Genomic DNA, 8003 nt, shown 5'->3' with positions numbered 1-8003 from the left:
CTAAGTCAATAATTGCACCTATCCCTTCATTGCGAGAGGCAATTCAGGTATTGCAGGAGTAAATGCGCAAAGTGGTATAGGTTTGGCGGTTGGTCTCAAACGGTTTGACGCTTTACTTTTCTATTCAAGCCGTGAGTTATAGCGTCTATTGCCAATACTGCTCAGCGCATTTACACCCGGAATTCCAGATTTGAATCTCGGAATCAGAGGTGAGCTGAAGCTGTTGACTTAGCCGCTCGAAACTCAAAGATGGTGGTATCATTCTCAAACGGTGTATCTCTCTATTTTCTTATTGATTCATGAAATTAAGGTACGCGTCACTAAAATGTCTACTAACTCGTCCCACTGAGCATCATTTTATACTGTCGATAGAGCGGGATAGTTCTTCGGAGGTTAAGGTCTACAGTAAAGCGTATGACTTTATACCAATTGGTAACGCTCTCAAATTGGGAGGCGCTGCTTTAATATTGAAGCCGTGAGTTAAGGTGTCCAATGCCAGTCATCTTCAGAGGAATGACTCCCGGAATAATAATCTGGTTTGACTCTCCGAATCGCAGGATTGATGAAGCTACTGACTTTGCGGTTCTCCTCTCACAGAATGTGTCAATGTTCTCGATCGGTGTGACTATCGATCCTCTAATTCATGCATGAAATTCTGGTGCTCGTTACCAAAATGAATAATAGTTGGTACCCTTGAACACGGTATTTTACTACCGATACAGCGGGTTAGTTTTTAGGAGGGTAAGTCATTCTGTAAGAACATTGACCCTAGACATATAGGTATTATTCTGAAACGGTTAGACGGCCTGCTTTAATATTCCTACCGTGCATTAATGTGTCTACTGCCAACACTGACCAGCGGATATGCTCCATGAATAACTGGTTTGACTCTCGGTATCACAGGACAGTTGAAGGCATTGACATAGCTGTGCCACCCTCAAAGAAGATGGATATGTTCTCGAAAGGTTTAACTTTCGATTCAGCTACTCATACATGAAAATAAGGTATCCCGCTGCCAAAATGTCTACCAATTTGTTCCGGTGAAGAATATGCAAGCCAATCGCCACAACGGGATGTATTCACGGAAAGTAAGGACTTCAGTTAAAATTTTGATTCCGTAGCAATAACTAACGTTCTACAACGGTATGGATCTGTAGAATAATATTCATACCGTAAACTAAGAATGGTGAAATAAGGTCGGAATCATAGAATAGGTGAAGTTATCGAATTAGCCGTTCCACTCCCAAAGAAGGTGGGAACGGTCTCGAACGATATAGACCCTCGATCTTCTATATAATACATGAAATTGTGGTGCCTGTTTAGAATAATCTGTTTCCCTGCACACTAAGATATACCCTCGATGCAGCGGGTTAGTTTCTCGAATGGCAAGATCTACGGAACAACGTCTGGCTTTATAAAAACTGGAAACGATCGCAAGCAGTTTCACACTCTACTTTAATATTCAATCCGTCAATTGAGGTATCCAAGGCCAATACTGTTTCCCGGTTTTAAACCCGGCATACATGGTTTGACTTTCGGAATCACAGAATATGTGAAGCTATTGATTTATCCGTTGGACTCTCACTGAAGATGGCAACGTTCTGGATCAGACTGCCCCCAATCTTCTAATTCCGACATGAAGTTAAGGTGCCCGTCACTATAATGTCTTCTAATTTGCTTCTCGGAACATGAAGTAATTCCCTCAATATAGCAGGTTAGCTTCTAAGAAAGAAAGTCCTACGGTAAGGATTTAGACTGTATACGAATGGGTAATGATGTAGAACGGTATGGCGCCCAACTTTAAAATTCGAACGGTCATTGATAATGTCTATTGTCAATCCCTTTCAGCGGATTTACTCCCGGAATAGCTGATAGCTTTCGGAATCAGAGGATGGGTGATGTTATTGACTTAGCCGTTCGACTCTCAAAGTGAGCTGTAACTTTCTCGACAGTTTCACCATCGTCCTTCTAGTTTATGGATGAAGATAAGCTGCCGGTCACTGAAAGGAATACTAATTTCTTTCTCAGAAGGCGAAGTCATACGCTCGATAAAGGGGGCTAATTTTTCAGAGGGTAAGGTCTTCGGAAAACATTTGACTTTATACTAATTGGTTAGGGCTCTCAAATAGTTGGACGCCTTACTGTAATAATGGTACCGTGAATTAAGGTCTCCATTGCCAATACTATTCTGCCGATTTTCTACCAGAATACGTGGTTTGAATTTCGGATTCTCAGGGTAGGTGAAGCTCTTGACTTAGCCGTTCGTCTCTCACAGAAGGTGGCAACGTTCTCGAGCGGATTGACCTTCGATCTTTCGACTGATTCATGAAGTAAAGGTCCCCATTACTGAAATGAGTACGAATTTCGTTCTCCGATCACGAAGTTATACTCTCGAAATGGTGGATTAGCGTCTCCGAAGGTATGGCTGCCTGTAAAGTGTTTTACTCTATACCAATGTGTAACGTTCAACAACGGCTTGACGGACTGCTTTAATGTTCAGATCGTAAGTTAAGGTATCTATTGCCAATACTCTTTTGCGTATTTACTCCCGGAATACCTGGCTTGACTCGCGGAATCACACGATTGGTGAAGCTACTGCCTTAGGCGTTCGCCTTCGAAAGCTTTGGCACTCGATCGTGTAATTCGTACATGGAGTCAAACCGCCGGACAACATATTTAGTTAAAACAAAGTATTGCTTTTTAACGAATACGTTACCTTCCATCCCGCTGCAGCGTGTGTCTAACTTAGTTTTCACGGAACCAAATGAGTAGTCATTTTAGTAGACGGACAGCATATTCTCATGTATGGACAGAATAAACGACTGTCAAGCCGTTCGAGAACGGACCCACCTTCTTTGTGAGTGGAACTGCTTTGGCAATAACTTCACATATTCTGCGATTCCGAGCGTCAAACCAGATAATCCGAGAGTAAATCCGCTGAAGAGTATTGGCAATTGGTACCATAATTCGCGGTGTGAATATTAAAGAAGGCCGTCATGCGGTTGAAGGACATTCCATTTTCATGTACTGTTAAATTTCCTACAGAATGCCTTACCCTCTGAAGGACTGACCCGTTGAATCGAGAGTATAGCACCGTGGTCAGAGGTACGAACTAGTTTAGATTCTAGTGACGAGCATCTTAACTTCGCGTATGAATTAGGAGACTGAGTATCAAACTGTTACTTTATTAAGAACGTTACCGACTGCTTTGAGATTCGAACGGATAAGTCAGTAATTTCACGTGCCATGTGTTTCCGAAGGACAAACGGGTATACCGAGAGTCAATAAACTGAACTCTGTTGGCAACGGACACCTTAGCACACGGATTGAATATTAAGGTGCACCATCTGTCCCTTGTAGAACGTTACCCATTGGTATAATGTCAAAGGGTGTACTGAAGACCATACCTTCCGTGAACCTAACCTGTTGCATCGAGAGCATAACTTCGTGATCAGAGATACAAATGGTTATATACATTAGCCGCGTGCACCTTAATTTCATGTATGAACTAGATGATTAGGTGTCAAACCGTTCGGGATCGTTACCACCTTCTCCGAGTGTCGACCGGCTGAGTCAATAGATTCACCTATAGATTTGATTCCGGGAGTCAAGCCCCATTACTCCAGGGGTAAATCCGCTGATCAGTATCCGCAATAGAAACCTTAATTCACGGTACGAATGTTAAAGTATAGCGTCATACATTTTGAGAACATTACAAGCCTCTATGAGATTCGCACGGATAAGTCAATAGCTTCACCAAGCCAGTGATTCCGAAAGTCAAACCAGGGGTTCCGGATGTGAATTTCGTGAACAGTATAAGCAATAGGCAACTTAATTCACGACATGAATATTAAGGATGACACTCAAACCGTCGGAAAACATTACCAATTTTTATACAGTCATTCTCTTTACCCAATACCTTATCGACCGAGAATCCAACCCTCTGTAGCGGTTGCCTAGCGTAGAGGTCATCGGAACATATTAGTAGACATTTTAGAGACGGTCACATTAATTACATGTATGAATTAGAAGATCGAGGGTCAAAACTTTTCATAATGTTACCACCTCCTCAGAGAATCGCACAGCTATGTCAATTGTTTCACCTATCTCGTGAATCCGAGAGACAAACCAGGTTCTCTTGGAGTAAGTCCGCTGAATACTATTGGCAATATCCCATATCAATCAGCGGCATATATATTAATTTGGAGCGTCAAACCCACGGAGAACATAACCAATTGGTGTAAAGTCCTTCTTCTTCCGAATACCTTACCTTCTGCGAACCTAACCCGCTACACATAGAGTTTATGTTCGTGTTGAGAGAAAATATTAGTATACATTTGCATGACGGGCACCTTTCTTTCATACACGAATAGAAACATCTTGCGTGAAACGATTCGAGGACGTTACCACTTTCTTCAGGAGTCGAGCGGTTAAGATAACAGCTTCAAATATACTTCGCCTCCAAGAGTCAAACCAGTTAATCCGCGTCTATATAAGCCGTAAAGTATTGACATTTGGCAATTTCACGGTTTGAATATTAATGCAGACCCTCAAGCCATTGCAGAACATTATCAATTCGAATAAAGAAAAGCGTTCTACAGAAGGACCTCACCCCTCGGAAAGGTAACCAACTGACTCGCGAGAATAACCTCGTATTCAGAGAAAGAAATTAGTATTCATTTCAGTGTCGGGTACCTTATCTTCATGCATGAATTACTGAACCGTTGGCGAAACCGTTCGAGAACTTTAGCACCCTCTTTGAGAGTTGATCCGATCAGTCAATAGCTCCATATGTCTTGTGATTCCGAGAGTCAAATCAGGTAATCCGGGTGTAAGTCCGCTGAAGAATATTGGCAACTGACACCTTCATTCACAGATTCAAAATTAAAGTAGATCGTGAAACTGTTTGTGAACGTTACCAATTTTTATACAGTGAAGTGCCTTACCGGAGGCAGCACCATCCCCGAACCTCACTCGCTAGAACTAGAGTATAATTTCGTTTGCAGAGGATCAAATTAGTAAACATTAGAGTGACGGGCATCATATTTTCATATACGAATAAGAAGAGCCAGTGTCAAGCAGTTCGAGAATGTTACACCATCTTTGAGAGACGAACGGCTTAGTCAATAGCTTCACATTCCTTGTGATTCCGACGGCGAAACCAGTTAATCCGGGAGTAAATCCATTATACAGTATTAGAAATAGACACCTTAACTCACGGTTTAAATAACATAGTACCAAGTCAATCCGTTGCAAGATACATATTGGTTTAGAGTCAAACTATTTACCGAAGGCATTACCTTCTAAAAATCTGACACGCTTTTGCCATTGTCATGCTTAGTATACTCGGAATCAAATTAATGGTCACATTAGCAGACGCAGACCTTATTTTCATATATGATTTAGCAGATTGAGTGTCAAATCGTTCAAGACCGTTCCAACCATCTCTGGCAGTGGAACTGCAAATTCAATAGCTTCAACTATCCATTGATTCCGAGAGTCGAACCAGGCATAACGGGAGTAAATCCGCAGTAGATATTAGATCCAGACACCCTACGTCGAGGTATAGACACTAAAGTATGGAGTCATGACGCAATAGATAGTTACCTATTGGTTGAACAGTCAAACTTGTTACCGAATTCCTTACTTTCCGAAAACGTACCCCTTTCCATTGAGAGTATAACCTCCTGTCCACAGAATCAAATTAGCATACACATTAGTGATGAGCTGCTTAATTTCATGCAGGAATTAGAAGATCGAGTGTCAAACTGTTGGAGAACTTTCCAACCGTCTTTGTGCGTCGGGCGACTGAGTCAATAACTTCACTTATCGTGCGACTCCGAGAGCTGAATGAGGTACCCGGGACTAAGTCCGCTGATGATTATTGGCATCAGACACATTAATTCACGGTTTGAATATTAAAGTAGAGAGTCGCACACCTGTACATCGTTTCCTATTACTATAGATTCTAACATCTCAAAAAAGGCCGTACCTTCCGAGAAGCTAACCCGCAGTGTCGAGAGCATCACCTCGTGGTCAGGGGGGCAAATTAGTTTACATTTTAGGGTCGGGATCATTAATTTCATGTGGGAATCAGAAAATCGACGTTCGAGCCATTCGTGAACGTTACCACCCTGTTTGAGTTTCGAACGGTTAAGACTATAGCTTCGCCTTTCGTGTGATACCGAGAGACCAATCAGGTGCAACAGGAGTAAATCCGCCGTACAGCGCTGGCATTAGACACCCTATATCCGGCTGTAGATGTTAACGCATAGAGTAGAACCGTTGCAGAACGATACCTATTGTCATAGCGTCATTATATTTACCGAACATCCTCCCTTCCGAGAACATATTCTACCGTAGCCAGTGTCTTATTTAATGTTCACGGCAACAAATTAGCAGACACACTAGCAGACGGGCACCACATTTTCTTGATTTAATATCAAAATCTAAAATGAAACCGCCCGAGAACGTTACAATCCTCTTCGCGAGTCGAACAGATAAGTCGAACAGCTTAACCTGTCCTCTGTTTCCGAGAGTCAGATCACGTACTCCGGGAGTATATCCACAGAGCAGAACAACCAATGGACATGTTAATTCACGGTATGAATACTAAAGTAGATCCTCAAACCTTTGTAATACGGTACCTATAGGTATAGTGTCAGTCTATTTACCGAAGGCCTTACATTCTGAGACCCAAACCCTCTGTATAGAGAGTATAACATCCTGTTCAGAAAAGTACATTAGCATTGATTTTAGTGACGGGTACCTTAGTTTCATGCCGAACCGGAATGTCGATAGTCAAACAGTTGGATAACGATACCACCCTTCATGAGCGTCGCACAGCTAATTCGATAGCTTTTCCTGTCCTGTGATAGCGAAAGTAAAACCCGATATTCCGGGCGTCACTCCACAGTGCAGTACTACCAATGGACATGTTAATTCGTGTTATTATTAGAAACGTAGGGCGTCAAACCTGTGTAAGACGCTACCTATTGGAGTACAGTCCATCTTTTTACAGAAGACCGTTCCTACAGAAGACTAAACCCGCTGAATCGAAAGTATAATTTCGTGATCACAGAAACACATTATTAATCAGTTCAGTGACGGGCAACTTATTGTCATGTATTAACAGAAATATCGCGCGTCAAACCGTTGTAGATCGTTATCTATTTGCGTAGACAAACTTTTAACAAACGGCATTACTTTCTGAGAAAATAACCCGCTGTATCGTGAGTATAACTTCGTGTTCTGAGAAGCAAATCAGTATACATCTTGCTCACAGCAACTTAATTTCATGTATGAAGTACAAGATCGGGTGTCTTGCCGATAGATAGCGGCACATCATTCCTTGAGAGACGGACGGCTTAGACCTCAGCATCATCTATCATGTGATTCCGAGGGCCAAACCAGGTATTCCAAGAGTAAATCCGCTGAACAGTATTGGAAATAGACACCTTAATTATCAGTATGAATCATAATATAGAGAGTCAAACCGTCTGTGAACATTAGTAATTGGTGCAAACTAATTCTTTTTGCCGAACACCTTACATTCGGAGACCCTAACCTTCTGTATCGAGAGTATAACTTCGTATTCAGAGAAGCAATTTAATATTCATTTCAGTGAAGTGCATCTTTACTTCTTGTATGAATTAGAAGGTCGAGTGTCACAGTTCTAGAACGGTACCACCCTCTTTGTGGGTCGAATGGCTACGTCAGTAGCTTCACTTATCCTATGATTCCAAGAGTCAAACCAGGTGCTCCAGGAGTAAAGCAGCAGAACAGTATAGACAATAGACACCTTAAGTCACAGTTTGAATATCAATGTAGAACGTCACGCCGTTTGAGAACGTTTGAAATTACTATAGAGTCTAACGTTTTACTGAAGACCTGACCTTCCGCGAACTTCACCCGATTCATCGAGAGTACAACTTGGTGTCCAGAGAACGAAATTAGTATTCACTTCAGTGAGGGGCACCTTAATTTCGTGAATGGGTCAGAAG

The sequence above is a fragment of the Lasioglossum baleicum genome, unplaced genomic scaffold (genome assembly GCF_051020765.1).
Source record: "Lasioglossum baleicum unplaced genomic scaffold, iyLasBale1 scaffold0104, whole genome shotgun sequence".
NCBI lineage: Eukaryota > Metazoa > Arthropoda > Insecta > Hymenoptera > Halictidae > Lasioglossum > Lasioglossum baleicum.
Note: the sequence above shows the minus strand (reverse complement) of the source record.